Genomic DNA, 9875 nt, shown 5'->3' with positions numbered 1-9875 from the left:
GGGGGGGGGGGGGGGCTAACACAGTTCTTTAAATCAAAGGTTGAATGAAATCGATTCTTTTATAGATAATAAAATTGAAATCGGATAGGATAGATGGATGGATCTATCTTTCTATTCATATATATTACTAAGAAAAATAGATTTCTATAGTGTTGTAGCATAACAAGAAGCCCCAAATCCTTTATTTGACCAGGAAAGACTGCACTGCTTTGGGCACAGGAAGCAAAGAGAATGAGCTCGGTTGCTTCCCCTCCGCACTTCTTTTTCTCCGTGCCCATTCCGCATGCTCTTCGTGCACCATTAGCGCTTTGCTCTCCTCTTATTCTTTATTGGATGGTTCAAATGGACTTCGCCATTCTTTTCCAACTAAAATCGAAAGGGCTGTATCACATCGACCTTTCGATTCGTTTATCGCCGCCAATGAGATGGGGTATTTTCACCCCCTATTTAGACTTTGGAGCCCTTCATTTTTCTGAATAGAGACACGGATCGGCTTGCGTCGTTCAAACAACTGGCGGGGAGCACCTCAATATACGATGGCGCGTAGTAACTTGGAGTACAATTACACTTGAGTCCAACTTTAATTCACCAAACAAAGGTTCATCTCATGTAGTCATTGTGGACTCGTACAAGTATATTGAGTAGATGGTTGATGTATCAGACTCGCCCATATCTTTCGTAGCATGGATTCTCATCCGTGTCGCACCTAATTCAATAAGATACGTATCTAGTGCATGGAGAACTGCCTTTGATCCGGCAAACTTACATACTCGTGGCAACTTTCCTTCCACCCAACGATCTATAACGCTAGTAACTACTGCCACTGGGCTAGGAAATAAGCCCCGTAACCCAAAGCTGCGAAGAAAAAATAGTATTTCCTACAAAAGCCAGCTAACGGGGGTATTCAAGCGTATGAGAACATAGTAATGGAGAAGGTAATAGCCAAAATAGGATTTGTTTTGGCTAGATCTCCCAAATCAGATATATATTTGACACGGGTTTGACGTAATGATAAACTATGTCAAATGCATCTATCGTCATTGATGAATAAATAAAGATACCAATTCGTAGTAATTGAATTCCTTCTATTGTTTCACATGAGAAACCAATATGAATATAACCTCCATGTCTAATTGAACTATGTGATAGAAGTCTTTTTACATTCATTTGGAACATGGTGGCTTATGCTTCTAAGATCATAGAAGCAATGCTGCAGAAAAAGAACATTTGTTGCAATTTAGCTCCATAAGAACCATAAATAGAAACACGTGACATATTAGCAGAAATAGAGATTTTAGGCTTAATAGAAAGGAATGTTGTAACCGTGGTGGGTGAACCCTCATAGATATCAGGTGCCCACATATATAGAGTCAAAAGATATATAGAGTCTGAAGGGTAGGGGGTTTTCTTCAGGGCTCGAGAGATGGAATCGATAGGGCCCCACATGTTTTAAATTCGCCGCTATGGAATTCGTACGAAAGGGAACAAGAAATTCTCAACAAAAAAGTGCTCTCTGAACTGAACGTGAAAGTAGTTTCCCATCAGACAACTTTTCGTATAAGTCTACTCTCGACTTAGATTATATATCCAAAAAGGTCCGCTCTCGGCCATTCCACACGCTGCCTAGCAGAGATGTGGTTATCTGAAGTTTATTCTCTCTTTTGTAGTAGATGCTGAACCTTCTATGCCCCATTGACTAAGAAGTGAGCGAACACAGCAGCTACATGGACCCCTTTCTTTTAGTTATTGCCAGCACTTTCCTGGGCTGAGCTGGAATTATTTATTAGAAAGGGAAGGCAAAGCCCGAAGACTGCTATCCCAATAGGAATAGCGGAACGAGGAGAGGGGTGTTCAGCCAATGGACTGTAAGGAGAGTGACCGACAATCATACAACGGCGGTCAAAAAAGCATGTTCCCTTCAGATAAGATGCACCTTAGTCCATCCTCGGCCTTCTACATTTTCGATAAAAAAATCTCGATCTCCGAAAGCGTTTTCCTTCCCCCACCGCACCTCCCTCCCTTCGTTGAGCCTTTACTTTAACTGTTGGGCATAGCATTCCCTTATATGAACTTGGTGGGCATTCTTTCAAACCTTAGTAAAATAGGGGGTGTGTTTGGCTTGAACATAGGATCAAACATAATTTGAAGGGTCCTAGCTACGCCATGCGTTTAATAAAAAATCTAGAAAGCCTCAGGGATGAAAAAACGAGCGCGCTTTCCTGTGTTGCACCAAGAAAAAGGACCTGATAGATGCACGTCATCAATTAGGTTTCTTCCTCCCGCGCCCGTCGCCCCCAGGCCCGCGCTAGAGAGGAAGATTAGCAACGCGGGAAAAGAAAGAGGGAAGGGGAGGAACATCTTATTCTCTTCGCGTGAACTTCCGAATCATAGAAGCATTCAGAATGGGCTCCGCGTTCATTTCGTTGGTCGAAACGATCCATTCCATTCGGGGCTTTGGGGAACAAAAAAATTGGACTTGAGAATCAAGGATAGATAGACAAGAGATAGGTAAACGATATATATATATTTCTCACAAAAAAAATTGTGAGATAAAGAGCAGATGGATCCTATCCCCTATATCGAACTCTCATTCTTATCTATTGATAAAAAGAACTTCGTCAAATGCCAGAATTTTCCTTTTTTAGGAATTACTCATATCCAAACCAGCTTTTAATAAGCACCCCACCCCATAAAACTAATTGGGGGGCTGTTCGCCTTTTGAATCAAACAAAGTAAATAGTGGGGGCATTCAGCCACTTGACTGTAAGTAGTGGGGCTTCATAGCAACTTTGATTATAAAGGAAAGCGAAGAACCAACCTTTAGTCAATAGGAGCCCTACTTCCCTCTTTCCGACCTCATCACTTATTCAAGGGCAAACCCGTTTCCTAGTCGCCGGGCTAAGCGCACCTTCGGTACTTCAATAGGGCGAGAAGTTTGATAGTGACTTGTTTCGTTTGGTAGGGCAGTGGAAGGCTTCATCAATGACGGAAACTCAAGAGGGTCGCCTTTGGAAAAGCATTTTCCGGTAACAAAAGCCTCACTCTTATTATGCCGTGAGGCCTTGAGGCTGACGGAATCCAATCCATAAACCCAAAAATGAAACGTTGTTCATTCCCTTTCGTCAAGTAGTAAAAGTACGCATACGAACCACTTTGCCTTAGACTCTATTGAAACAAACAAAAGAAGGAGGCGGAATGGAGAAAGGAAAGGACAGAAGACACTTCCCTACTAGAAAACAAAGTTCCCACTGATGGAATACTTAATGTAGGCGAGCTCTAAGATCACCTTTTTGGAATAAATTCCACTTAGAAACGGAAATTCAATTAGAGATAAGCTGCCCACGAACATCATGTCATAGATAAAAAGGAACGATGAGGCAAGCCCCCTATCTTCCGCATATATTGCTCACCCGACATGGAATGAATCACCGAACTTGCACTCAGGAATAATAATGCTTTGAAAAGGCGTGATTCATTAAGTGAAAGACGCTAACGGAATAGTTAGAGATGCATCAAGCAAAGATCATATAGCTTAATTGACTGTAAGTTGAATAAGCTATGACTCTATTTAGATCATTCTGTAATATTTCAGTGGTTGCCGCAAGGAATGAAGTCATAGCTCCAACAAAAGTAATAACAATCAAATCCATCGGTGGGTATTCAAATAAAGGGGAGCACCTAGCTATCATGTGAACGATCAACTGTTACCATAGTAGCTGCATGAATCAAAGCGGATACCGGAGTGGGACCCTCCATAGCATCAACTGACAAAGTATGCGATCCTATTTGTGCAGATTTCTCAACAGCACCAATAAAAAGTAGTACATAAATAAGAGTTATGGCATTCAATCTCATATTGCATGAATTCCAAGAATTTCTTGGGGGACTAGCATGAGCAAAAATGGTTGAAAAGTCTACTGTTTGAAATAGAGTAAAACAACCCAAAATCCCAGGAGATAATACAAAATCACCTACTCGATTTACATGAATAGGTTTTATAGCTGTTTTATCTACCTAAAGTTGTGTAAACTAGAAATGAATTAACAAATATGAAGCAAGACCTACTCCCTCCCATCCAAGGAATAATTGAAGAAAGTTATCTCCACTCACCAACATTGGAATATAAAAAGTAGGAATGGATAAATAGTACATAAATCGAGGGCTATGCGGATTCTCAGATATATATGAAATGGAATAAAGATGGACCAAGCTACTTATGAATGTAACCGCAATTATAATCACAACGGTCGGGCTATCGAACACGGGGTTAGAAGTAAATTACAAGTCGGACCAATCTGCGAATCGAGCGAGCTCCCCTTTCATTCAATGATGTGGTGGTAATCCTCTAATTCTAATTCTGTGCTCTACAAACTGTGCGGGAAGGTTTCACATCACCCGACTCACCAACCTGATCTTTAGTGGGAACCGTATGTCCGAACAGGCCTGCCGAGCACATGTAAGGCACAGACGTGTTGATCACACATCGGATCACTCTCAGAGAGAGAGAGAGAGAGATGTGAAAGTAATAGCCTTATGTTATTGCCTCCCCCTAACTTACGGCCTTTAAATTACTTCTATTATGATGCGAGCGGTTCAAATTGGTTGAATCTTTCTCAATCATCCTGGCCGGAACTTATGTGTAGCACTTGTACTGAGCATAAAGGCTTGGAAATCTTTTCTTATCTGAATCTTAAGGACAGGACCCTACCCTATTCTCGAAACCTCTGCCGAGCTCTACCCTTCCTGTATTTTATTGTGTTTTGAAGGAGGAAAAAAATCTTTCTACCTGTTGCCAACAATATTTCTTCGAAATTATCTTAACGGGTCAATCCTCCCATCCCATGTATTATAGCAACTTATCCTAAGGTCTCCTCGCCATGAGCTCCCCAGCGACGATAGAGGAAGTAACCAGTTTGCTGTGGTAGGGCGGTCTTTTTCATTCAGAAGAAGACGTGGACGATTATCACCACCTTTGGTAGCATACGAGTTTACGTCCATCTCTGGTAGGGTAAAATTTTCTTTTGATTTCTCCATTGTATCCGTTACCCGAATTCACGCCAAGTGTGTCCAAACCCCCAAACTTAATTGACGATGAATCCTTTCTCGCGAAAAAACAAAATCCCTACACACACCTAGGAGCACCCCCTACAACATATCCATACAGGACCTGAGTACGCGAATCGAGTACCCACTACTTGGATTACCCTCCCAAAAGTAAAAAGATGTGTCTGTAAGGTTCGATTCTTCGTAGTTGGGTTGGGCGGGTACAAACATAAATGCTATGCTTACACACAAGACTAACCCTCTTCCCGAAAGATTCGCGGGGACTACTTTAGGACGACGGACGACCACCCGTAGAGGTTTTATTGGACAAGGCCCCTACAGAGGAAAGGCTTTATCACAGCGAATCGAAGATACTCAAATCCGCACAATATAGGGATTAGCATTCTTTCGGGAAAAACATAGAAAAGTAGCAGATCCAGCAAGCAGAACACGACGATCATTATAAATTCACGAATTAGAAAGGCGAAATGGTCTGGTGGACCGTTATATTTGTATCATTTTGTATTTTGAACCCTTCTACTTATCTATCTGTCATCTGGACCCTTAGACTCAATAAAACACAATACATCGGACCCTTCTGACCATTGACAACACTTATGTGGCTTTAGGATGGCTGATTAGCGAAAGTTTGTGATTTCACACACCTTTAAGGCGAGTGATTGACATATTTTGATTAAAAAATTGACATTACATAATAAATAAATTTTAAAAAAATAATTAATTAAAAATTCCTTCTTCTTCACCAAATATCCCATCCTTTTTACCATTATCATCCAAAATATATGGACAAGCCATCACCACCATTGTCATCCATTTTTGCTGGGAAAATCGATAAACTCTCTCCCTCACCTGTCCACATCTCCACCAACACGATCACCATTTTCCTTTCCGCCTCCAACCTCCAAAAAATCAACAACCTAAGTCATCCCACCACCAGATCTGATCGAAAAACCTCTTCACCGCCAACACCTCACACCCTCACCACCTCGTTCTTATCTACATTGACCGGTGTCAGCTCTCTCTCCCTTACTCCATTGTGAAATAGTGCTCTCCTGCGTTTGCAATTTAGTGCTCCGATGAATACCACCAATGCCTCTTTCTCTTGGTAGTGAATCAATGGACTCAAGTTATACCCGAGTAATCGTATCGATCAAATGAAACGAGGAGGAATTCTTCCTAGCATGGGACAAAGAATAAGACACTTAGATTAGAATAACATTCACAGAAATGTTCTAATATAGAGTAAAATCGAACATGGAAGAGATTCATTGACAACAATAAAAAGATCGGATCCTAATTTCGATAAAATAGGGATCTATCAGTGCAAGTAAGGTGAATACCATGATTGATGAGTGGGTAGGTGGGTTAGGTGCACCTCTCGCCCAGAGGGAAGTAATGAGGCTAGTCTCCTCCCCCTCTTTCCCTCTGTCCATGTATAGGCCACCCTTCTGAAACACAAAAAAGGGGGACAACCCACTTAGACCCAATAGTGGGCAGCACGAAGCACCCTAAGAAAGGTCACACTCTGCTGCGTTCCATCCCGCTTGACATGGCCCAAATACGTATTTAAAGTATTCTAAGAGAGAGCCTCCCTAACCCTAGTAAGGTTGATAAAGAGGAGGTTGCGGCGTCGACCCTCTTTTCCAAGAGGAACTACTTTTCCAGGATACCCAAAAAGAGTGGGAGGTGCATGGGCTCGTTCCTCCCGATAAAATAAAAGAACAGCCGGTGTTGAAGCTCCGCTCTCCTTAGGATATCAGGAAGGAGAGGTTGTTCTAATTCCGGAAGCAGAACGGTACGCGGAAAGGGCTCAACCTCAGGCTCAAGAATGTGCGGTTGTGCTTCCTTCCCAGGAGGGTAAAAAGGGAAAGACGGGGAACCCTTTCCTGCGTCGAATCAACAAGGAAGCCTTCAAGAGCCCTTCCTGAATAATAATTTAGAAAGAGGAGAGGGAGAAGAACGAATACCAAAAGATATTTTATACTTTTTGTTTTAACTCCTCAAATAGAAAGGGTAGAAAAAAGGAAAAATAATAATACACTACATAAGAAAAAGTTGGAATTCGATCTTTGAAATAATCAACTCAAGATCATCCTACCCTTTTTTGTGACTCGAATGAAGCTCATCATAACCATTTTGTGAGTCAACTCAGGCTCATCATACATAAATCAATTTCCTCTTCTTTGTGTTCTATTGATTAGAAGCATCCACCAGCGCCTCGCTGGTTTAGAATTCAAATATTAAATGGCCATACTTAAGCAATTCTTCTTATTCTTCTTATTTCTTAGTTGAAGTTCCTTAACTCCGGCAGCTATTTCCATGGTTTCTAAGCTAGACGACTATTATTCTCTGGATGGACGGTAAATCCAAGTATGCTTCTACTCCTTAGAAGGACCAAAGGAAGCCTTGTCTTCTCTCCTAATGAATTTCCCCTTTGCTACTCCCTTTCACTACGTAGAGCAAGGTTTTTTCTTATTATAGATAAAGTACGCATAGGTGATCTATCAAATTAATTGACTAGCTTCACTAAGACTCATTCGATCTTCTATAGCGACTTTCGGACCATTCTAGTCATTGTCTTCTTCTCAACCTCTCCTCGATCATTGAACTAGGTTACTGGACTCCACCTTCTCGGAATCCCATTTCAGAATGTCAAGTCGAAGGCAAATAGATTCCCTTGCTTGGGTAATAAAAAATTCTATGATTGTCATCTCGAAAAAAGAGTTTAAAGATACGGCACCTCCTATAACTACACCACCAAGACCGTGTAACATAACAACGGCCAGAGTAGCATATTCCATAGTCACGGTTCTTCATCCATCAAAAGGCTCTTCGCCTGCTAGGTAGCTAGGCTACGAGATGGATTCTATGATGATTGAAAGAGAGAGAATAGAGGATCACGCTTACAAGAAGCCTTTTCCATCGTCTTTTGCGGACACAGGTTCTATCAAACACGCTTCTTCAATCCTAGTGTGAACTTCTTCCTGCCTTTTTACCCAAGAGCTCTGATTCCGCTTAAATAAAAGCAGCTCTTCTTCCTCACACTTTCGAGTGAGCATTTTGAAACTTCCTTAAACATATTCTTCAAAGATCTAAGCCCTGGTCTCACTAAACTGGGTAAAAGAACTACCTTCCTGGAGCTACCTCCTTACTTAGATCGTTCATTCCCCAATTAAAAGTTTTATCAGTTGGCAAGTGAATTTCGTGCATGGGTACGAAACTCTAAACGCAAAATTTAATCAATCAAGTTGGATAACATTTATCTACACTAGGATCCCACCTACATGAACTTTTTTCTTCTCTTATGATACTTGGAGAAAGCGAAAAATGAAATAATGGAGAATAGAATACAAGTGTTGAGTAGCAGCTTCTACTCTTGTGAAAGGTGGGCGTGACCTCTTCGTTTAGAAAGTGAAAGTCCTTGCCAGTGTGAAAGTATTAGTTGACAATGCTCTTTTCTTTCAAGATTCATAATCGGTGCTATTGAATCTACACTTAAGTGAATATCGCAAGTTCTTTGAAAAATAGTTCCGCTCAGGAATCCCTTTGAGGGAGGTTTAACCTAGCCTTCAGGTCCTATAGAAAAATGGAGCTTACAAATTTATGTAATTGAAAAATAGATGTCCTACCAAGGCTGTATGGAATATAATTAAGGGTTAAGGTTCTTGCGGGAAGTAGGACAAATCGAGCACCTAGTGGTGCTTATCTTTTCATGCAACACATGGAGACATCTCAAATAGGTAAATTGGTTTGGGAAGACGGGGAAAAAAATCCATCGTTTAGGTTGTTGAGTAGCTAAAGTTAAGATGGGATGAGCAACTTTAAAAAGTAAATGGCAAGCAGGAAGGAGAGTAGTAACATCGTATTATCCATCGGAAGCAGTAGCAAGCCAGTCACTGGTCTTTCTATCTTCTTGCTTTTCCCAAAAAGGATTTGTGAGCTTATGAAGTAATAGATGTGGTACTCTCTTTCTTCCATAGAGAGGGAACTTATCCTCAGACTTTTTAATCTTTGAATTTGGTTTGGACCTGTACTAGTCCGAGAAGTGAGACCATTAGGTTGGAAGATGCTAGTTCGAGAGGACCTGGAAAAATGCTAGTAAGAAGAAGGCTAGTTTGCTAGGTTGTAGATCTTCTCCCATATTCTTTATAGAGGAATTCCCTTAATTCGAATAAAATCTTTCTCTGTTCCGTCAAAAGCCTAATTGAGACAAATCACCTCTTACTATTCTCCGATCTTTTCTCTTGAAGATCCGCTCTTGAAAACCTCTATCTCTTTCTTCAAAGCCTCATTCGAAGCCTGTCAAACATACATATAGTATATTACCCGCAAGTTCATCTTCTTTGATAGGATATTAGATTAGTCAGCAATCCACTTCCAACTGGTTCTCAAACTTCAGGGGTGGCCTTATTACTTTTTAAAGCAAACATATGGACATAAAAAAGAATGAAATTGATAGAATAGAGGAAGATTAATGTGCAGATGATTCTATACCAGCCAATTCAGTTGTTCAACTACTTCGAAAAAACTTACTGATATGGCTATGTAACGGGACTGGATTCAGATATGGAGACATATCTAATTAACGATAAGAGCAGAGATCTCCTCTTTCTTTTGGACCCTCTACCTCTACTTCCTTTCCGCTCATAAACAACCTTCAAACAATGAGAAAGAGATAAAGTGGAAAATTCTCAAATTCCCACAAATGGTTTGAATACACATTCCTTAGAGAGGGAATGTCGGATGATACACTATCCCCTATCAACGTATATAGTTGAGGGTAAACCTAGGGTTTACCCGCAACTTCTGTC

The 9875-nt window shown here is 40.9% G+C and overlaps 1 pseudogene; it reads right to left on the bottom strand.

The window, feature by feature from the left end:
- Positions 1–605: 605 nt before the first annotated feature.
- Positions 606–1457, bottom strand: LOC114078409 (annotated as a pseudogene).
- Between the last annotated feature and the right edge of the window lie 8418 nt (positions 1458–9875).

Source organism: Solanum pennellii, chromosome 8 (assembly GCF_001406875.1).
Source record: "Solanum pennellii chromosome 8, SPENNV200".
Lineage (NCBI taxonomy): Eukaryota > Viridiplantae > Streptophyta > Magnoliopsida > Solanales > Solanaceae > Solanum > Solanum pennellii.
The sequence above is the reverse complement of the archived record's forward strand: the minus strand, read 5'-3'. Positions and strand labels throughout refer to the sequence as shown.